This window comes from Puma concolor, chromosome A3, assembly GCF_028749965.1.
Source record: "Puma concolor isolate L17-30 chromosome A3, mPumCon1.1.hap2, whole genome shotgun sequence".
NCBI lineage: Eukaryota > Metazoa > Chordata > Mammalia > Carnivora > Felidae > Puma > Puma concolor.
The window spans coordinates 78,175,561-78,197,780 of NC_141669.1; the positions used below are offsets into that span (position 1 = coordinate 78,175,561).

At 52.9% G+C, this 22,220-nt stretch overlaps 1 long non-coding RNA gene across 1 annotated transcript; it reads left to right on the forward strand.

The window, feature by feature from the left end:
• Positions 1-740: 740 nt before the first annotated feature.
• Positions 741-3,553, forward strand: LOC147582549 (uncharacterized). The gene is made up of 2 exons (XR_015249259.1): positions 741-838; positions 1,887-3,553. It is a non-coding gene; the product is annotated as an uncharacterized LOC147582549 (long non-coding RNA).
• Positions 3,554-22,220: the final 18,667 nt, after the last annotated feature.

A 22,220-nucleotide genomic window follows, 5' to 3' on the forward strand; every position in this document is an offset into this window, starting at 1 on the left:
CAGATTCTCTGTCTTCCTCTCTCTCTGCTCCTCACCCGCTCACACTGTCTCTCTCTCTGAAAACTAAATGAACATTAAAAAACACACACACGCACACAACATTTTAACGCTAAAAAAAGGTTTAGGGGCACCTGGCTGGCTGACTCAGCCGGTAGAGCATGCAAGTCTTGATCCCGGGGTTGTGAGTTCAAGCTCCACACTGGGTGTGGAGATTACTTGAAAATAAAATCTTTAAAAAAAATTTTTTTTACATTTTTTTATTTTTTTTCATAGAGAATGACAGAGCACAAGTGGGGGAGGGGCAGAGAGAGAGGGAGACACAGAATCCAAAGCAGGCTCCAGGCTGTCAGCACAGAGCCCAACGCGGGGCTCGAACTCACAAACTGCGAGATCATGACCTGAGCCGAAGTTGGATGCTTAACCGACTGAGCCACCCAGGCACCCCGAAAATAAAATCTTTAAAAAGTAAATAAGTAGGGGCACCTGGGTGGCTCTGTCAGTTAAGCGTCTGACTTCAGCTCAGATCACAGTTCATGAGTTCAAGCCCCACATCAGGCTCTCTGTTGTCAGGGCAGTGCCCGCTTCAGATCCTCTGCCCTCCTCTCTCTCTGCCCCTCACCCGCTCTCTCTCAAAAATAAATAAACATTAAAAAACAGTAATAAAGAAGTAAATAAATTTTTAAAAATAAAAAATGTTTAAAAAATCACGACCTAGTGTATCCCTTTCATCCCACAGATGAGAAAACTAAGGCTTAGAGAATGTGGGGGAACCTCTCTGGAGATTTTCCAATTTCTGGAAAATGAGATCACCCACCCCGCCTCAGGACACTCTTCCCAGGTATGATCTGTGCCACAGGGCTGTGGGTAAAAATGTAAATATCAACTCTCACCAAGGCAGACCTAAATCCCTCTGGGCTGAGAGGCTCAGAGTGGCTGGTTTCTGGATGTTCTGTCCATCCAGCCTCTCAGGGAGGGCCTGGAGGGTCATTGGATGGACATGGCCAGGAGCTTACAAAGCACAGCCCTTTGAGCCCAGAGCTGCTGCAGGAGCAGGGGCACGGAGGGCTCCAGGCCGGTGTCACCACTGCTCTGCGAGAGGCCTAGTCACACAGGGACTACAACAGACCTCCATTCAAATCTCATTCCACTGCCACTCCCTGCCTGTGTAATCCTGAGCAAATCTCTGAGCCTCGGTCTCCTCATCTAGGAAATGGGAGGACAATGCTGTTCCTGCTATACAAAGCGCCCATGAGGGTGAAATATGATGCCACGTGTGAAGTGTCTAGGAGAGGCCCTCCCTGGTTCAGGGTCCCACAGATGAAATTGTGCAGACTAGCAGAGCAGTTAGCAAGCTGAAATGGCTGGTTCAAAGCTGAGCTTTGCTACTGCCAGCGGTGAGACCGCGAGCCAGCTGCCGATGCTCTCTGTGCCTCGATGTCCTCATCTATAAAATACCCGGCCTATTTCCTAGGGCTCTCATGAAGCTTAAGTGAATTAACTCATGTAGTGAGGATAGAACCTGGCACACAGAAAATGGATGTGGTGGGGGTGCGATGGGAATGGGCACAATGGGTGAAGGGGAGTGGGAGATACAGGCTTCCAGTTATGGAATGATTAAGTCGCGGTATAAAAGGCACAGCATTGGGAATATAGTCAACAGTAGTATGACAGTGTTTTGTGGTGACATATGGCAGTTGCACTTGTGAGCATAGTGTAACAATATAGACCTGTCAGATCACTGCACTGTGTACCTGAAACTAATGTAGCATTGTGTGTCAGCTAGAATGAATGAATGAATGAATATATACATACATACATGAATGCATAAATGCAATATAACAATTTGTTATTGAATCTCTTGGTTTTTTTCCACACTTAACCAATAGACACGCAATCTGAGGGGGGTCAGGAAGGCCCCTAGCCCGCCTCTACCAAACTCCCCCAACCACACGAGGCTTACGGTAAGAGTGGCAACTGCTTTTCTACAGAAATTCTAGATACATCTGTGCTGTCCAATATGGTAGACACTAGCCACAGGTGACCACTTAAATTTAGTACCTATTAAACACAATTTAAAACTCCCTTCCTCAGTCGACTAGCCACATTTCAAGTTCTCAACAGCCACATGCACTGAACAGCACTACTATTCTAGAGTGTTCTGTAAAATGCAAATAACTATAAGGAAGGTAACCTCTAGCATCTAACCCTTGAAGGGTTGTCCTTTTCCAAAGCCAGTCCTGGGACATATCCATGACGCCCTTGATGGCTCCCCCTCCATCCCTCAGCCAAGAGGGTCCAAAATATCCCCAGACCTCCTCTCTGTCCAGTGGACTGCCAGTGCCAGTGGAGGAGGAATGAAGGGACCACCCACTGCATGGTGGCCCCTCACAGCCCTGCCTGGCAGCCTGGGACCCACCTCTTCCCAGATGCCCCAGAGACGTGGACCGGCCTGCTCCCCCTGTCTCCACAGCTGTGATACCACATCCATCCAGTCACTGATACCAGAACCTGGTGTTCCCTCCACCCCTTCCCTCCTAGGCTTCCTGAACCTCACGACTCTGCTTTCTAACCATGCCCAGACACTGTCCTGTCCCCTCTCTCTGCCTTTACTGCCTCAGCAACTCAGGCTCCCCCTTTTGCCTGGACAGCGATAAAGCAGGAGCCCCCAGCTGTTCCTCCTCTCAGCCACCATTCCCCAGAGCGAGCTTCTAAAACACTTAGGCGATCACGCCCCTACTGAGGGGTGCCCTCCCTGCCCTGCATCCCACCACCCAGTTCAAATCCAAGCTTCCACACATGCTGGATGAGGCCCTGCCTAGGAACCTGCTGCGTCTCACCTGCCCTGGAGTGCTGAGGGCTGCTGATTCCCAATGCTCTTCACACCCCTGGGCCCGGGTCCCTGCCTGGAACACACCTGCCGTGTCCCCCTGCTTCCTCTGCTTCAGCTGAATCTTCATCTCAGATATGGTCCCTCCACCACCCCCCCACCCCAGCCTCCCAGGGCCCTGCGTGGGCCTTCGTAGGAGCACAGAGCACGTTGTCCTGCACCAGCTAGTTACGGCTCTGTGGACTCTCTAGCCTGGAAGTTCCTTCAGAACAAGAATGTTGTCATGTGCCTCCTTGCACGGTCCAGCCTGGCTCCTAGAAGGGCTCCTAGAAGGACTGCAGCAAAACCAGAGCCCCCTGTGAGATGGCACTGTTCTCTTATACTTGACAGATGAGAAAATGCAGCTGGGGGAAATGGAGACACGTGCTCAAGGCCTGCCACCCCAGCCCTGCCCCACGGGCACACTGGGCCATTCGGAAGGGGGAGGGAGGATCTGCTCCTTGCTAGACACGCCCTCCTTCTGAGTTCCTCTAATTCCGAACTCATGCCTGCTGGTTCTGAATCTCCGAACGACAGACACAGAAGCCCAATGCTACAAAGGGAAAAGTCCCTCCTCACCTGTCTCCTCAGTCCTACTCAGCCAAGCTGACTACCTTGTAATCTCTTTGTGTGAGGGATTCCTGAGATTTGACAGTGTAGCTATACCTATAAATATTTACACACATACTCATGTATTGTTGCAGTGGACAGAACCAAGTCATGCTGTACCTCCTGTCCGTCGGCCCCCCTCCACACTCGGGGTGCTGGCACCTTCTTTCATGGTCCTCTGTAGCCTGAGGGCCCTGGTGATGGCCGCCAAGGTTCCACACGAGTCCAGTTCTGTGGACAGGGCAGCACAAACATCCTTACACTCAGACCTGGTGTATTTCCATCAGGTGAACCCCGAAAGGCGGCACGGCTAAGTTGCGGGACAGACAGCTCAGAGTAGCCCTCCAAAATTGTTACCTGAAGTACCTCTCACCCCACTGTGCCCTAGAGGCCGTATCTACCCATTTGCTCCCTGTATGCCCCTTTCTGAGCTTCTGGAGTTTGCATGACAGAAACTCTGCCCTCCCCCCTCCCCCCTGCCCCAGGGTCTGGTCTTTCTGTCTCCCTGTCCTGTTCTCGGATCCTCCTGCGGCTAAGCCCCATCCCCCCACATCTCCAGGCTCTTAGAGGGCAGCCCGTGGCTATCCACCTCTTGGGCTGGTGCCAGAGACCGAGGCTATCACCTGGGAGCCCCGGGCAGGCCTCCTGGGCTCGAGGCACCTGGGACTTGAGAGCCAGGAGCTGGGAAGACTCTCCCACTGAAACCAGGGCGATGTGGAGGGTGGGGTGGGGAGCCCCTACCTGGGTAACTGTCAGTAGGGACGGCAGAAAGTGTCCCGACACAACAGCCTTGCCAACTGAGGGTGTTGACACTGTGCAGGTGTGTTTCTTCGACAGCGTGTGTGTGTGTGTGTGTGTGTGTGTGTGTGTGTGTGTGACCATGTGCCAGTGAGTGTGCGTGTGTGCTTTAGGGGCGGTTGTGTGAGGCGTTATGTAATGGAGGCACTCCCCGGGGCCAGCAAACCGCAGTGGTGTAACTGCCGGCCAGCCAGGCCACCAGAAGGAAAGGAGGGAAAATGTAAACACCGTTCTGGGCCTTTCCCTTGCCTGCCACAAGCAGGCCCTGCACAGAGCAGCTCTTCCCGTTCTCCATTCCTGCTGCCTTAGCCCCGTAGGCTGGCCTGGGAGGGGGTGATAATGGAGGCCAAGGAGCCGAGGCCAGGGGTCAGAAGACCTCTCCAGGAGCCAACATCCACAGCTCTTGATCCCAGCCCAGGGGGCAGAATGGAGAGGAGGGCCTGTCGGGGTCTGCCTAGGCTTCTCCTGACTCTGCCACAAGCCATGCATCCCCCACAAATGAGGCAGGATGCCTTCCTCACCCCCAGAGCTGCTTTCTCGTTAATGCCTTTGGAGGCCCCTGGGTCCCAGACGCCTCTCCCTGGCATTGGAGCCCCTCGCCCTGCAGTGAGCCAGTGCAGACTCACGGCTCACGTGTGAGCTCACACTCTCGGGATGGCCTCAGAGCCAGCTGTCTGCCTCTCTGTCTTTCTCTCTCTCTCTCTCTCTCTCTCTCTCTCTCTCTCACACACACACACACAAACAGGTGCACCTCTCTCCCTGCCCCCCACACCTCATCGCGGGCCAGACGCCTGCCTTCCAGCCAGCTCCCGGCTGCTTAGCCCTTCCCCACCCCGCGGAGGCTGGCTCTTCCAGGAAGCCTCCCCTGCCTGCTCGTGGCCGTGGTCCTTTCTTCCCGCTCTGAGCTCCTGAGGCGCCTCTGGACACACAACCTGACATCTGGCCATGCACAGTCGCCCCTTGTTCTCCAGTGGTTCACTTTAATAATAATGGCCACGATTTGTTCAACACACTCTCTGCCAAACCCGGTCCCTTAAGGTGTCCTTGTTATCACGATGGGCATCCTCACACCGGCCCTAGAAGGTGGCGTTCTTACCACCAGTACATGGGTGGAGCCCAAGCAGAGAGAGGTTCCGCGAGGAACCTCTAGGCTTTTAGAGGGTAGGAACCTGTTCTGCCCCCCACCCCACCCCCCAACAGAGAACCAGCTGGGCACCCACCAGACGCTCAAATAAGGGCTGTGGCTTTTACTCAACAGCTGCCAAATAGTTGGTGCCGCTTAACTGCCAGTTGAATGAATAACTGATTGAACAGAATGCAATAGGATCTTTATCCAGAGCTATAGAGAGTGATATGTTCAGAGCAGGGGTTTCTGGAATTACCCACCCATATGACTTCAGACAATGCACGAACCCCTCTGAGCCTCAACGTTCTCATCTGAAAAATGGGCGTGGCCCCCGTGCTGTCCTCTCAAGGTTACTGAGAGGATAGATAATGCGCAAGCCTGTACATATAACAGGCATGGCTTGGTGCCCGGCGTGCATTTAGGGGTCAGTCAATGCCAGCTGCTACCACTGTTCCCCCTTCCAGTGGTACCCCCTTCCAGAGGGGTAAGCCTCTTCCTCCATTTTACAGGTGAGGAAACTGAGGCCCAGAGAAACAGCTTCCCCGAGATCTTGCAGCGTCTGGATTTGCAACTGCAAATAACTGATTCCTATCCCAGATCCTTTTTCTTTTTTTATGTTTATTTATTTATTTTGAGAGAGAGAGAGAGAGAGAGAGAGAAGAGAAGGGGCAGAGAGAGAGATTGAGAGAGAGAGAGAATCCCACACAGGATCCTTGCTGTTAGCACAGAGCCGGACTCAGGGCCCAATCTCACAAACCGTGAGATCATGCCTGAGCCAAAATCAAGAGTCAGATGCTTAACCAGGTGCCTCTGATTCCTAGCCGAGACTCTTAAAAAGACAGACCAGCATTTTTCATCCAGGTCCTTGTAGGTAGAGGTGGTGAGGTCAACTGAAGAAGGCTATCTTTCTAGACTTTAAAGAAGTTTCTGATAAACTTGAGGGCAGTGTCCTCTAAGAAAAATGGGCTCTTCCGTTTTTCCACCCCAGTGAGGGGAGAGGTCAACCAAGGAGGGCTTCCGGGAAGAAGGTGGACATCAGAACAACTCTAACCCTTAAAGAAGGAAGACACCGTTGGGAATGCAAGCTGGTGCAGCCACTCTGGAAAAGAGTATGGAGGTTCCTCAAAAAATTAAAAATAGAACTACCCTACGACCCAGGAATTGCACTACTAGGCATTTATCCACGGGATACAGCTGTGCTGTTTCAAAGGGACACATGCACCCCCATGTTTATAGCAGCACTATCAACAATAGCCAAAGTATGGAAAGAGCCCAAATGTCCATCGATGGATGAGTGGATAAAGAAGATGTGGTATATATATATACCATGGAGTATTATTCGGCAATCAAAAAGAATGAAATCTTGCCATTTGCAACTACGTGGATGGAACTGGAGGGGATTATGCTAAGTGAAATTAGAGAAAGACAAATATCATATGACTTCACTCATATGAGGACTTTAAGAGACAAAACAGATGAACCTAAGGGAAGGGAAACAAAAATAATATAAAAACAGGGAGGGGGACAAAGCAGAAGAGACTCATAAATATGGAGAACAGGGGCGCCTGGGTGGCTCAGTCGGTTGAGCGTCCGACTTCGGCTCAGGTCATGATCTCGCGGTCCGTGAGTTCGAGCCCCGCGTCGGGCTCTGTGCTGACCGCTCAGAGCCTGGAGCCTGTTTCAGATTCTGTGTCTCCCTCTCTCTGACCCTCCCCCGTTCATGCTCTGTCTCTCTCTGTCTCAAAAATAAATAAACGTTAAAAAAATTAAAAAAAAAATATGGAGAACAAACTGAGGGTTACTGGGGGGGGGGGTTGTGGGAGGGAGGATGGGCTAAATGGGTAAGGGGCACTAAGGAATCCACTCCTGAAATCATTGTTGCACCATATGCTAACTAACTTGGTTGTAAATTAAAAAGATAAAATTAAGTAAAAAAGAAGAACAAGAAGAAGAAGGAAGACACCGTGGCACAGGCTGCAACTGCTTGGAAGTAATGTTGGCCTGGGCCCCCACATGCCCCATCTGTACTGAGTTTTGCTCTAGTGGCAGAGATGGAACCACAGGCCTGGATCTTACTGGGTGAGGGGCCACTAGAACGGGTCCTTCCTCCCACCCTGACTCAGCTGAGCTTCAGACCCTTTAGGAAATGTTCAGTCTTACCCCCTCAGGGTTTCCTTCCTGTTAACTCCAGGAATTTTTTTTTTTTTTTTTTTTTTGATCAGTTTTACTGCGGCCCCAGGGCTTAGAACAGAGCCTGGCATACAGTAGGTGTTTAACAAACATTTGAAGGAATGATTGCATTACCTCCACCCTCCTGCCCATTGCACACTCGTGCCATGTAACTTTACTCCTGCCCTATCATGTCCCTCCAGCAATGCCTTCCCAATGCCCTTGTCTGTATCATGCCACCTCTTGCAGGAAGATTTCCAGGATTGCACCTGCCGATGGCACAGCCTCCCCTCACTGACCTCATCACAGTGCACATGGTGCCCAGCCAAGTTGTTCTCCCTTTCTCTAAGCTCAGGTTAGTTTCAGAGAAGGATGGGGAAGGAGTCATGGCGGGAGCAGGTATGGATTATCCAAGTCTTGGGAGGCCAGGGCTCCCAATAACTATAAATTTGGCCCAAGGACAGGATACAAGGCCTATATCTTTGTCTTTTGACCATCAGGGTCTTTTGCTTCAAGTTCAACCCAGCCAGGTCTGTGGCAGGGGAGCACACGGTTGACGCAGGTTTCTTGTAACATGAGTGGGATGGTTGGTTCCAAGAAAGCCAGCCTCTGACTCAGCTGACTCAGAGACCCTCCAGCCAAGGCTTGCCCTCTGGGCTTCCAGTGGGTTGGGAGGTTCAGGGTCCTCTTGACCTTGGGGTCTTCCCCTGAGAACCCTTTGGAGAAGTTGTCACCAAGGAGGCTGTGTGTCCTTGTGAATGCATGGGAGTGAGGGGAGAGAGAAAATTCTCTTCACTAAGGTAGAAAACATACACCAGGGGGACAGGTGAGTAAAAACCAGAAAGCTAGAAAGCAAAGATGACTCAGGACACAGCTTTGATCCTGGCCAAAGTGAAAGGGCAGGGCAGCCAGAAGAAAGGGGGAGCTGAGGCGAGAGGAAGAGGTGGCCAACACCTGGCTCTCTGGTCACCACCCCCCCCCCCCCGACACACACACACAGAGGAAGCATCCTGCCCAATCACCCTGGCCCTCAAGGTCCCAAGAGCCAAGGATCCATCACCTCTTGCTTCTGTTCCCCTACCATGCTGGGCCCATACAGTCACCCACCCTCGGGTGAAGGGATGTCCATGGCCCAGCAGTAAAATCGTCTGTTGTAGGTGCCTGGGTGACTCAGTTGGTCACGGTACGACTATTGATCTCAGCTCAGGTCCTGATCTTAGGGTCATGAGCTTAAGCCCCACGTTAAGCCCCATGCCCAGCATGGAGCCAACTTTAAAAAAAAATGGTCTTTTATACAAGAATTAAATGGCATAAAACATACCACATGTGGCACACAATAACACTAAATAATGTCAAGCCATCCTCCCAGCCCTCCTTGGGCACCATCCACAAACCTTCCTGTGGTCACTCCTTCTAGCAAGTCAGTTCACAGATTCTCCTGGAGGAGGAGGGATGCAGAGGGGCTTGAGACCCCCTCGCCCTGCCCTGGGATGGAGGCGGGTAAGTTCGCCACCTTGTCTGGTGTGGAAGCTTCCTATGTCTCCCATGGCTCCTATTCGCCTCCTGCGCCTTCTCTGCCCAGCTTCTTCCTGCCGTCCAGTCCCGGATGGACATGCCAGCATGGTGGTGCCTTCACAAAGCAGTCAGTCCACTTACCAGTCTGCCCACACCAGCCCTGTCACCTTGGGCAAGTTCCTCAACCCCTCTGGGCCTCTGTTTCCTTGTCTATTATTTTCCTGTTCCTGGGAGACTCCAGGGGAAATTTCGTCTCACCAAATAGCCTCCATGTTCTAGAAGGGTATATTGGAAGCCCATGCTTCAGACCATACCACCTTTTAAAAATCTCCACCTCAGGGAACCTGGGTGGCTCTGTCAGTTAAGCATTGGACTCTTGATTTTGGCTCACGTCATGATCTCACGGGTTGTGGGATCGAACCCCTCGCTGGGCTCTGTGATGACAGTGTGGAGCCTGCTTGGGTTTCTCTCTCTCTCCCTCTCTGTCTGCCCCTCCCCGATCTGTGTGCGTGCATGCGTGTTCTCTCTCTTTCTCTCAAAATAAATAAACTTAAAAAAAAAAACCCACCTCCACTTTAAGAGATGGTCACCCCATGTTATAGAGAAAAAAATTGAGGTTTAGAGAAAGTGCATGCCTTTCCCAAGCCACCAGGCCTCCCTGCCTCCAGGAATTTCTCTGCCTGCATTGGGTTAATTGCAACTCTGATTTCTTGACTCGGAGGTGGGCCACAGAGGTTCTGGGGGTGACCAGGGGTGACCAGGGGTGATTAGGAAAGAGGTGAACAAACATTTCAAACGCTCTAACAAGAGACTAGACACTGTGTAGAGGCCTGTTTACAGAGCACTGGCCCCCTAACAGCACTTCTGTGGCATGGTATTTCCATGTGGCCCAAGAATGGGGTGGGTCTGTGTGTTCTGATCAGAGAGATGTCGAGCTGTGAAGTTAAAAAAGCAAGGGAAGGGGTGCCTGGGTGGCACAGTTGGTTAAGTGTCTGACTTCAGCTCATAGTTCATGAGTTCGAGCCCCGTGTCAAGCTCTGTGTTGACCGCTCAGAGCCTGGAGCCTGCTTCAGATTCTGTGTCTCCCTCACTCTCTGCCCCTCCCCTGCTCACACTCTCTCTGTCTGTCTGTCTGTCTGTCTCTCTCAAAAATAAATAAACAGTAAAAAATTAAATAAAAAAAAAAAAGTGAGGGAAGGGGTGCCTGGGGCACCTGCGTGGCTCAGTCGGTTAAGCATCTGACCTCAGCCCGGGTCATGATCCCACAGTTCGTGAGTTTAAGCCCTGAATCGGGCTCTCTGCTGTCAGTGCAGAGCCTGCTTCAGATCCTCTGTCCCCTTCTCTCTGCCCCTTGCCCCTCCTCTCTCTCTCAAAAATAAACATTTTAAAAATTTAAAAAAAAAAAAAAAAAGCAAGAGAAGACCCGTGGGACACGTCAACCTTCTTTCCTCTACATTCTATTTAACGGATACGCATGCTTATATGGGCTAGTGTGGACCTAACATTTTCGTCTGTTACCTGGTTGCTGTCAGACAGAGGCTGGGAAAAGGATGAAGGGAGGGCGTGTTTTATTTTAAATATTTCTCTTTTGTTTGACTTTCCTACCATGTGCATATATTTTTTTTTCAACGTTTATTTATTTTTGGGACAGAGAGAGACAGAGCATGAACAGGGGAGGGGCAGAGAGAGAGGGAGACACAGAATCGGAAACAGGCTCCAGGCTCTGAGCCATCAGCCCAGAGCCTGACGCGGGGCTCGAACTCACGGACCCGCGAGATCGTGACCTGGCTGAAGTCGGACACTTAACCGACTGCGCCACCCAGGCGCCCCTATTATTAGTTTTTTAATTCAACAGACGTTATCAGAGCACTTGGGATATGAGCCATTCTGCTCTTTTTCTGTAGGGTAAGAAAGAAACGTGTTCTGGAAGTTGGGAGAGGGGTGCGGTTTGTTTGGGTCTTGCTGTTGAGGGCAGGGCCTGACTGGGAGCAAGAGGCTGAAGGGCCCATAGACCCCAAAAAGAGGAAGGAGGGAGGGGCCCTGCTTGCTGATTCTTCCTCCCCACCCCCACCTGGGTCAGGAGGGCTTCGAGGGGACCAGGCGTTGAGGCTTTGGAGCCCTCTTTCACGCTGTTTGAGCTTCCCATCGCGGAGCTCAGGCTCCATTCATCCAGGGACAAGAACCAGGAGCTGTGTCAGTTTGCCTGAGTTTTGCCTGCAATTTGCATCACCCACCACTCACTGCCTATCCTGCATTTGGAACCTCTGGTCCCGTTTTCCCCGGGGTGGGGAGGAGGGGTTGGGGCACGTAGCTGGTGGAGCATATGCTCTTTGGCCAGGTGCTCTCTGACAAGCCCCGCCCTCTGGTCCTCTCTCAGGGAGCTTCCTACATCCCTGCAGCAGCTGCCCCAACTCTCTCCTCAGTCCTGGCCTGTGGGGCTCCCTGTGCAGTCACAGCTGGTTTGGCACCTGGCCTCATTCCCCACTGACCACCATGCCAAGCCATCACCCACACCCTACGGATAGAGACCCCCATACCTCTCTCAGGGGGGAAGAAGGCCTTGAGTTGTTTCATAGCCTGAGAAACAGGTCCAGGTTGGTAAGTGACTTGCCAAGGCCAATGGTGAGCCAGTGACATAACAGAGCCTGAGATTCAGGTGTATCTCCATCCCTGGGTGCTTGACACTTTAGGGTGGGCTGATTAAAAAAAAAAAAATGAAGTTCAGAATTATTTAAAGAAAAACCCATCTCAACATCATATGCAATTAGAGAATTGTGAATTAAAACGAGATACCACTGCACACCTGTCAGAATGGCGAAAATCCAAAATACTGACAACACCAAATGCTGGCGAGGATATAGAGAAACAATAACTCTCATTCATTGCTGGTGGGAATGCGAAATGGTACGGCCACTTTGGAACGCAGTTTGGCAGCTTTTTACCAAACTAAACAAACATACTGTTTATGATCTAGCAATTGCATTCCTTGGTATTTATCCAAAGGAGTTGAAAACTTATGTCCACACAAAAACCTGCACATGGCTGTTTATAGTGGCTTTATTCATAATTGCCACAACTTGGAAGCACCCAAGATGTCCTTCAGTAGGCGAATGGGTAAATAAACTGTGGTACATCTAGATAAGGAAATATTTAGCCCTTAAAAAAAAAAAAAGCTATCAAGTCATGAAAAGACACGCAGGAATCTTCAATGTATATCACTAAGTGACAGAAGCCAATCTGAAAAGCCCACATACCATTTGATCCCAACTATATGACATTCTGAAAAAGGCAAAATTATGAAGGCAATAAAAAGAACCCTGGTTCCAGGGACTAGGGAAGACAGAAGGGTGAACAGGCAGAGCACAGAGGATGGGTGGGGGTGGTAAAACTACTCCGTCTGATAGGATAGTAGTGGATACGTGTCATTATACATTTGTCCAAACAGAACGTGCAACACCAAGAGTGAACACTAATGTTAACTGGGAACTCCAGGTGACAACGATGTGTCAATGTAGGTTCATCACTATGTAACAAATGTACCACTCTGGCAGGGGATGTTGATAGTGGGGGCGGCAGGGGGTATATGGGAAACCTCTGTACTTTCCACTCAGTTTTGCTGTGAACCTAAAACTGCTCTAAAAAATAAAGTCGAGGGGTGCCTGGGTGGCTCAGCAGGTTAAGCGTCTGGCTCTTGATTTCAGCTCAGGTCATGATCTCACAGTTCGAGAGTTCAAGCACCACCTTGGGCTCTGTGCTGACAAGCGCAGAGCCTGTTTGGGATTCTCTCTCTCCCTCTCTCTCTGCCCCTCCCTGCTCTCTCAGTCTCTCTCAGTAATAAATAAATAAGCATTAAAAAATAATAATAAATTTAAAAGTAAAAAATAAAGTCTATTAAAAAGGAAAAAAATTGTGACCCAGGAGCGAGAGTTCCAAAAGACCCTCTCCACAGTGTCTTCCATGAGGGGACCCTGAGGCAGGTGGGTCAGGGATGCTCAGTGTGTGGGGTGCGCAGGCCTGTCTTTGCCCCACCCTCCCCCACATGTTTCCTGGAGGAGCCTCAGAGATCCCCCGGCCGTTGGCCCTCTTCTCCCCAGCTTCCTGTTTGGGTTCCAGAGAGACGTTGGGGCCGTTTCTGCAGCTGAACCGGGAGCTGGTCGGGCCGGTGGGAGGGAGGACACTTGTCTTGCCAGGGAGGGGGATCAGAGGGCTGCAGGCTTGGGGTGGGGGTGCTGCAAGTCAATTGGAGCCTCAGCCTGTGATCACTTGGATACTCAAATTCTGACCTGAAGGCCCCTGAGAGGTCAGTTAGTTCAGCCCCCTGCCTTGGTAGCAGGACATACGTGGGCCAGGCAGCTGAGGTCTCCAGCATCGTTGCGCCCCAGTTTAGCCCATGCAGGCAGACCTTCTCACTATGTGACTCAAGCAGGCCACTTTCCCTAGATGAGCCCCAGCTTTATCACCTGTGAATGGCCTACTCTACAGGTACATACGTCCAGAGGTTGCAGTGCCCGTGTTGGAAGGGAAGAAATCCTGCCTTGACCCCACTCCCACCTGCCCCTCACCTTCTGCCCCAGGCTGGCTCCCCTGACACACAACCGTGAGCTTGATCCCAGCTGCAGACCTGCCAGAGGTCGTGGAGAGGAGATGCCACAGCCCTGTCCTCAGGGAGCCCTGAGCTGATCAGGCTAGAGGTATACAAAGGCAAGTGCTTCCTGAGGAAACAGCGTGGGAAAGGCCGGGGGATCCTGCAGTTTAGGGAAGGCTTCCTGGGGAAAGAAACTCTCCAGTCAGAAGTTGGAGGATGAGTGGAGTTAGCCAGGCAAAGCAGAGGCCCAGAGACAGGCAGCTACCTGCTGTGGGTGGGGCTATGGTTAAAGAAGGTGCTGGGAGGAGAAGCCAACAGCCGGCTGGGGCTGTCTAGCCCACTCATGCCACCTGCCCTCCTCCAGTCTCTGGGGCCTAGGACTGGCCTGGGGTTCAGCGGGACCCCGGCCCCTGCAGGCCTGGTGGCCCCAGCTTTACATACATAACAGTCAGCCTCCTCCAGGTGGGCAGCAGCTCTGGCTCCAGGGTGGGGGTGGGGGTGGGGGTAGGGCTTGACTCAGAAGGCCCTGGGGAGGCCAGACCACAGGTCCTCAGGCCAGGGAGAGGGAGCAGGGAGGACTGCCCTTCCAGGCCCCTTCAGCCAAAGGGTGGTACCCACCCCATCAGTGAGGCTGTTTGTGCACAGGGAAGGCATTGCCCCGGTCCTTTCAGCGGAGTATATAGGTAGAGGCTTCTCTTTGGAGGTGCAAGGAAAGACAGCTTTGGGGAGAGAATTCTGCAGGGCAGAGGTTGGGGGCAGAGGGGTACCCAGCGTCTTCTCCTCTGGCTCCTGAAGCACCCCACAAGGGTGCTCTCGTGTTCCCAGCAAGGATGGAAGGGAGGACAAAAGTGAGATTCAAAATGTGGGCTTGCCCCCACCCCCACTGTGCCCAACCACCTCCCTGGGCCAGAGGCTGGGCCCCACCCATCATATTAGGGCCTTCTGGAATAGAAGCCAGGTTTCCTTCTGAGCCAGAGTCTCTGCCTCTTTTTGTTCTCCATGCTCCCAGGCAGTTCCTGAGCCATTCTCCCAGGTGACGTGAGGCCTGGGCCTGTGATGTGCAAAGGGACTCCTCTGCTTCCTCATGGGCCAGTAGTTCCAGCCATCCCAGGCCAGACCTTCTCCCTGGGTCAGAACAGGCTCTCAAGAGAGGTGGGACTAAGGAGGGGCTGGTGGGGACAGGTGGGGACACCTGGCAGGACCAGGTGCATAACTGGGAAGCTCAGCATAAAATGAAATTTCAGGGCTCCTTGTTTAAATTTTTAAATTTCAGGATGGCATTGACAGAGCATTAAACCAAGCACAGGGCCTTTCTACGTGCAGGGTCTTGCCCGGCACAGGCCACGTGTCCACGGAGCCGGCCTGTGGGAGGGACAGATGTTCTAGGAGGGGGCACTCTAGGAGGGAGGCTGCAGCAAGAGCCGAGGCGGGGGCACTGCCCCTGCTGATCTGTGGAAAAACAGGGAGAGATGAGGCTGATTAGATGGGATGGTACCAGATCCAGAAGGATCTTGAACACTCAAATTTGAACTTGGTCCTAGAGACAGGTGTTTCCTGGACTACAGGCAACCGGGGCAGAAGAGAAGGTCAGACCTGGGTGGGACCATGACAATCATCTGCTCATAGATGATTTACTGAAGAGGAAACTAAAGCCCAGAGAGGGATAGAGACTCACCCAAGGTCACCCAGCCAGCATTGCAGAGTCAGGCCAGAACTCCGGCTGCCTAGAACCTTGTCTCAGGTTCTGTGGGGAGTAAATCTGATGTGTAGGGTGGAAGGACAGATAGTGTCAGGTCACTGACGGTTCACCTAAAAGGCAGGACCCACCTTCCCCGACACACTTAGTCCTGGGGCCAGCCTCTCCTGGGTACTTCTTTCCTCTGGTCCTGCCCCAGGGTCTCTTATAATTCCCCCTCTCTCAGGGTCCATCCTCTTGTTTCTCCACTACGTACGATATTTTGCCCCCAGGAATATGCCTCGCCATGCACCTGAACTTTTGGAAAACCCCATGCCCTCCCCCTGGCCTGGCCAGGCAGTGGCCTGCAGGTAGAAGAGTGCATAGAACAGGGATCCCTGCTACAGGAAGGCAGCCAAGGCCCACGAGGTCTTCCAGGCCCCATCCCCAGAGCTGCTGCTTTTCCCCTGCTCCCTCTACACTGCCTTCAACTCAGTGCTCTGTCCCCTCTCTGCTGGAGACCTACCCAAGGCACTTGGGAACCTCACTGAGGCCTCGGCGCTCCCTGGGCCCACAAATCCGTTACTTCTCTGTGTTCTCTGGGAAAGTGGAGAGCTTCCAAAGCAGCCCATGCAAATACGTGCAAAAGAGATGCAAATAAAAAAGGAGCGCCCCTCTCCCCCACCTTTAAAACAAGTCTGGGCACTGGGTGCTGCTGTCTTCCTCTCTGCTCTGCCTCATTCATCTAAATTTAAAACATTTAAAAAAAAAAAAAAAAAAAGAAGGGGGTTGTGCCTGGGTGGCTCTGTCAGTTAAGTGTCTAACTTCAGCTCAGTTAATGATCTCACAGTTCGTGAGTTCGAGCCCTGCATCGGGCCTCGGTGCTGCCAGCTCAGAGCCTGGAGCCTGCTTCGGATTCTGTGTCTCCCTCTCTCTCTGCCCCTCCCCTGCTCGTGCGTGCTCTCTCTCTCTCAAAAATAAAATAAACATCAAAGAATTTTAAATTTGTGAGTGTGTGTCTGTCATCGTGCTGTGTATGTGAGAGAAAAACTCAGAACGCAGAACAAAAAGTGCGGAGGGCCCAGCCTTGGGGCCGTGGGGTGGAGATCTGTGTGTCTGAGCCTCAATGAAGGTGGGGAGCTACCCTTCCCTCTCCCAGGGAGGCCTGAATCAAAGGATGTTGTTTATGGGTAAGAAGTGCATGCTCCCTGGGCTTCTGAGCACTCAGGGGAAACCTCGGGGTCACTGTCAAAATGGGAGAAGGCAGACTCTGAGGAGCAGTAGCCTCGGGAGAGGTACCATGGCAAAGGGGGAGCAGGATACGGCTGCCAGGGTGAGGTGGGGTGGCTCTGCTCTGAGTCAGACAGAGGCTGCTGCCCCCAAAGGAAACCTCCCAGATGTTGGCCTGGAAGTCCCCATCGGTGGAAACCAGAGGCCCAACCCAGCACTCAGCGCTACCGCTGTCCTGAGGAACTCATGTGGGAGCTACTCAGCCAACCGGGCACTTGACCTCCGGGGGCCTCGGTTTCCTCATCTGCAAACACAAGCAATTGTGTGAGGAAACCATTGTGCAATGCTGATTCTAAGCAGTCCAGGTCTGGTAAGATGATTTACAACCTACAGAAAGAAGGAAGGCTGTGGGTCCTTCTAGAAGTCTCTGTAAGAAGCATAATAAAACATCTTAAAGGGGTGAGCCCTGTTGTCGAAGGGACTTGGAAATCCCCATCCAGAGCTCCTAGGTCTCCCCGTGGAGTCTCCTTGGGTCACATCCTCAATGCCTAGGTGACAGGGAGCACATTGGCTTGGGAGAGTCCAACACAGACACGTCCCTATGGGATTAAGAGTACGAGTATCAATGTAAGTGAGAGAAAGTAAAAAGGAGAAAGGAAACACACACCCCATCGGTAAGTGGTTTGAAGAGCTGAATATGGGGTTCAGGCAGCTGTTAGAGGAGCAGTGTCAGGTTCTTTTACATTTTATATGGCTTTGGGGTCACACAGGCCAGCCTCTGCCATTTTCTGGCAGTGTGAACCTGGCTAAGTCCTTTAACCTTACCCAGCCTCAGTTTCCCTGTCTGTAAATGGGGACGATAATGCCTGGCCCTCGGCTTCCAGCCGGGATGCAGTTTCGCAGGAAACGTAGGGAAGGTAGTTCAAGCCCATGAGTGTGCTTGGCAGGCAAACTCGGGGCTTCCCCGTGAGCAGAAACCGAGAGCTTTTCAGGAGAGTTGTTACTTAAACAAAGAATTCAGTTTTTCTAGAAAAAGACTGAGTGAGCTCATACAGTCTGTGGTTCTTGCAGTGGGGAAGCCGCCACGGGCTTGCTCACCAGAGGGCAGGCCTCAGGCCTGGGTGTGATAGAGCTCTCCCTGCCCCCAGCCCTTGGAGGGCCACATGGGCTACACGTTGAACTTCAAAGGGCCGTTCTAACAGATGCAGCCAGTTTCCTGCAGCTGTGGGACAGCCTACACCAGTCTGAATCACCCAGGGCTGAGGGAAGCTGGGGCAGCGAGGGCTGGGCCTTGCTGAGGGCCAGGGTAGTCTGAGAGGCTTCCTGGAGGTGGCCCCCCAGAACCTGACCGCTAACAGAAAAGAATGGCTTGGCTGCGGAGGGTGCTACTCCTTTGTGATTCTTCCAGGAAATAAATCCCTGTAGCCCAGGGTGTTGGGGCCTGGTGCGGGTAGATTCAGAGAGATCTTTAGGTGCAGGAAGGAGTTGGGAGAGGAGATAAGAACACTGATAAACTAGGTTACAGGTAGGAATGTGACCTACTGACCCAGGCCACCCTCCAAGCCCCAGGAGCACATGGCATTCAGTGACAGGTAAATCCTCCTCCTCCAGAAAGCCCACCAGGAGTGCTTCCAGTGATTTAGTTTGCAGACGCCAAGCTCCAGAAAAACTTCTAAGGTCTGCGCTGTGGGTATGGGAAGTGTAATTGGGTAGCTGAGAGTGGGAAAAAGGAGGGGCCCGGGCTGGGGAGGGTGCACAGGGAGGTGGAGGTCAGAAGCAAGGGGCTTAGAGGCCCACATGGCCCACAGCAGGTGGGAGGTATTTTTAGGTAGGCTCAGGTGCAGACGGAGACATTACGCCATGGCCCGACAGGTGGTTAATATTTAATCCCTTCCTTAATCATTAACTGTGCGGCTGGCTGAGGAGGAACGAGACTGTTGTCAAATCAGTAACCATGGGCTGGGGACAATGTCCACAGATCTCACTGCCTCTCTGCTGCTGGGAAGCGCTGGCCGGGTGGGGTCACCCCTAGCCCTGGGGGCCCTGGTTCATCTCCTTCCCACGGTGACCTCAGGACATGGAGAGGGTATAAGAAGGTCAGGGAGAACCCCCTCCAGGTCCAGATGGCCCTCCTGCCCTAGAGCCTCTTACTGGCGGGGAGTGGTGTCCATTCATGCATGAGGATTCCAGGCCCTGCTTCCAGGTTGTGTGACCTTGGGTGAATCATGTAACCTCCCTGAGCCTCAGTTTCCTCATCTGTGCAATGAGGATAAGTGTTCTTATCTTGAAGAATTGTCAAGAGATTCGAATGAGATATGGGTATACAAGGAAGTACTTTGTAAGATGAAGATTGGGACAGCAAACAAATTGGGAAAGTGCGGGCGGAAAGATACAGAGGAAAAGAATTTAAAGATGAAAGAGGAAAGCTGGTGTGCCCATGCACTGAAATGTAGCTCCTTTCAATGCAGCGGTTTTAATCCGGGTCAGTGAGTGTGCATTGGCAAGCCTGTGTCCCCAGTCCTAAACTGGACTTTGGGGTAATTTGAAAAGGAGTTAGCCTTGCCCTGAGGGAGCAAGAGTGACTAAACTCCAGGCCTGAACCAGAACAAAATGGGTAGTGTTTGCGATGTAGGTCAGCAGGTCAGGGCTACAGGGCCCGCAGGTTGTGGGTAGGGGGAGGACACTGTGAGCTGGAGGGTCAGAGTGGGCTGGAGGGGTGAGGCAGAGCTGCAGAGTGCTCTGAGAGATGCATAGGAGTCAGGTGCGCTGGGGGCAGGGGCACTCCCTTATCGTGGGTGCTTGCACGTACCCAGGAGCACTCAAGCACATAAGCGGACTGTGTGATGGTGCACCCGAATCACACTTACACACACATGCTCACACGTGCATGCACAGAGCTGCCCACAGGCACGTGGTCGCATACATACGTGCACTCTCGGGCATGTGTGTGCGTCCTCTCCCAGCCCCGCTCCCCTGGGAGAGCCCCGCTCTCCCAGCTCCCTGAGCCCAGCTGACACCCACCGAAGAGCCCTGTGTGCGTGTGACGGTTCACACTGGGATCCAGACACATCCCCCAGAGGGGACAGGAAATAGGCAGGAAGGGAAGGGAAGGACTGGGCTGAGGCAGGCCCGGGAACAGAAAAGACACAGCTTCTTAGAGGGGGTGTGCATGGAGTTGGCCTTTAGGAGGGAGGGACTAGAGGGGTAGAGAGAGGTCCTGGGGGTTATTGGAGCTCCCAAGCACCCCCTCTGGCTGCCCCACCCACATCCCATGCTCTGGCTGGGCCCAGGCCCCTGGAGCCAAAAAGAAACCAGGTAAGACTCCTGAGAAATTGGGCTGAGAGTTAATAGAAACAGAATTCTGTCCTTCCCTGTGCTCCCTCCTACTGGGGCCTCCAGGGCTGTGTAAGGGTCTGAGATAAGGGTCCTCCTCTGTGCTCTCTAAGCAAATACTAAGACTTCCAAAGGAAGCCAATCCCAATCCACGGCTCTGCCCTGAGGGATTTCTAGTCCAGTGTAGCTGGAACAGGACATAAAAGACTCCATACCACCCAATGTACTCGGGGGCCCTAATGGAGGTACAAACACTACTAGGGGCAGGCTATTGGTGGTCTAGAGCTCAGGCTGTGTATCCAAACTGCCGCATCCTGCCTCAGTCCTCTTCCAGCCGTGGCCTGTTACCTGACCTCTCTGCGCCTCAGTTTCTCACCTAGAGTAGGGGGATAATAATAGTAAAGTACTTGCTGCTTGCGGTTGCTGTGAAAGTTAAATGAGACAGGACTCAGGACAGTGCCTGGCACATGGCAAATTCTAAAGCACCTGAAGAAGGAGAATGTGCTTTTGACTCACATGTTGGCGGAAGCTTCAAGGAGGACACGTGTAAGCAGACCCTTGCAGGACTAGGTTCCCCAGATCCAGGTGAAGGAAAGGCGTACTTTCCCTGCAGTTTGCCTCTGCATGTTTGCAGAGGCAAACATGTTTGGGGACCACGAGGAATTCCATGTGGCTACAGACACGGCCTGAAGGATGGAAGTGGGGCTGGTGGTCGGCGGGGGCCCAGGAGTAGTCAGGGAAGGTTTGGAAAGTCAGGCTACCCTGGAATAATGGGAACCACAACACTAAGGCTGAGTTTTGGCAGCAAAGAGCCGGCCTCAGTGGTGGGGGAAGTCCAGGCAGAGGGCCTTCTGAGGGACAAGAGCCCTGTGGGAGACAGAGCCCCAAGCCCTGGGACTGGGGGGTTTGGGAGGCTGGCCTGACGGCAGCAGGGACTTAGAAGTGCTGGATCTTCATCTACGAGTCTTTCTCCCTGGGGACACTCTAAACACAGCCTCCATGGAGTTGTGTCACAGGGGCCTTGGGCCTGCTCACCACAAGGCCTCTTCCAGCTCCTACATTCTATGGGTCTGGCCCAGCGACCTTGGGGAGGTCACTTGATTTCTCTTGCCTCCATTTTTTTCATCTGTGAGTACAGGAACTATTGCCCACGAAAGCATGGGTATGAACCCCAAGGGGATGCCAGCTTCTTTTCTGGCCAAGGTTGGGCCAAGCGTCAGGCAGAGAGGTTCAGGGCAGGGGAGGGCCCAGGTCCCAACTTCACCTCTGTCTTCCCGGGTGTCCTCTCAGCTTATCTGAGTCAGGGCATGGCTGGGGTGGGCTGGGAGGAGATACTCCTTCAATGGCCAGCTAGTGTGAAGGAGTGATAAAGCCTAGCAACTGGCTTAGAGAGGGTGGGACAAGCAAGGCTGTTGCTCCCCTGCCCCCTTGCCCCACCCCCAACTCACCCTCCAGTCCAGCTGGGCACAGCCCCAGCCTTCCGCCATCCCTACCACCACCCCAGAGGGGCAGGAGGAGGGAGAAGAGGCCAACGGAACTGGCGTTTGAAGGTTGGTGGTGGCCTTTGTACATGTTTCATGGGACTGATGGGGACAGAGGCCAGACTGGGGCGGGCGGGGGGGGGGGGGGGGGGGGGTGGGAGGATGGGAAGGTTCAGTTTTGCCCAGAGCCATTCCGCTTTTACCGTTGGAAGCCTGTCCTGGGAAATTCCTCAGACCCGAGAAAATCAGGATGGTTTGCCTGGGACTGTGGAGGTTTTAAAACAAATTCCTTATTCTGGGAATCCCCTCAGTCTCAGGGAAATCATGGGGCTAGTTGGCCATCCTAGTAGTGAAGGAATGATTCCGGTAGGCAGCTAGGATGGAGAGCAGATAGCTCTTTTCCAGGTCTCCATAGCCCTGTTTCTTAAGCGTGACTCATGCTCAGCACACACCCCTGTGCGGGAACTGCTCAGATTCAGCCTCGAGTCCAAGAATCCGGAAGCTCGGAGCTGCTTCCCCAGCTGGCTTCTTCGCCAGGCTGAGGGTGAGATGGGTGAAGAGCTCACACGACAGACAATCTTCCATGTCTGCTGCTCTGCCAGCAGCCTCAGAGGTGGACGTACTGAGCCGGTACAACACTATAGATACAACCAGGCGCCGGATCTCTGAGATCAGAAATTGCTGAAAATTGAAGTCAGGGCACCTGCCTGGTTTGGGGGTCCAGCCCCCTCCCCCTCTCAGTGCCCCTGCTAAGTTGGCCTGCCCTGCAAGGGCTTCTGAGGACCAGAGGACATTCTGGGGACAGGGCAGGAAAGCTGTCAAGAGCGTGGAGG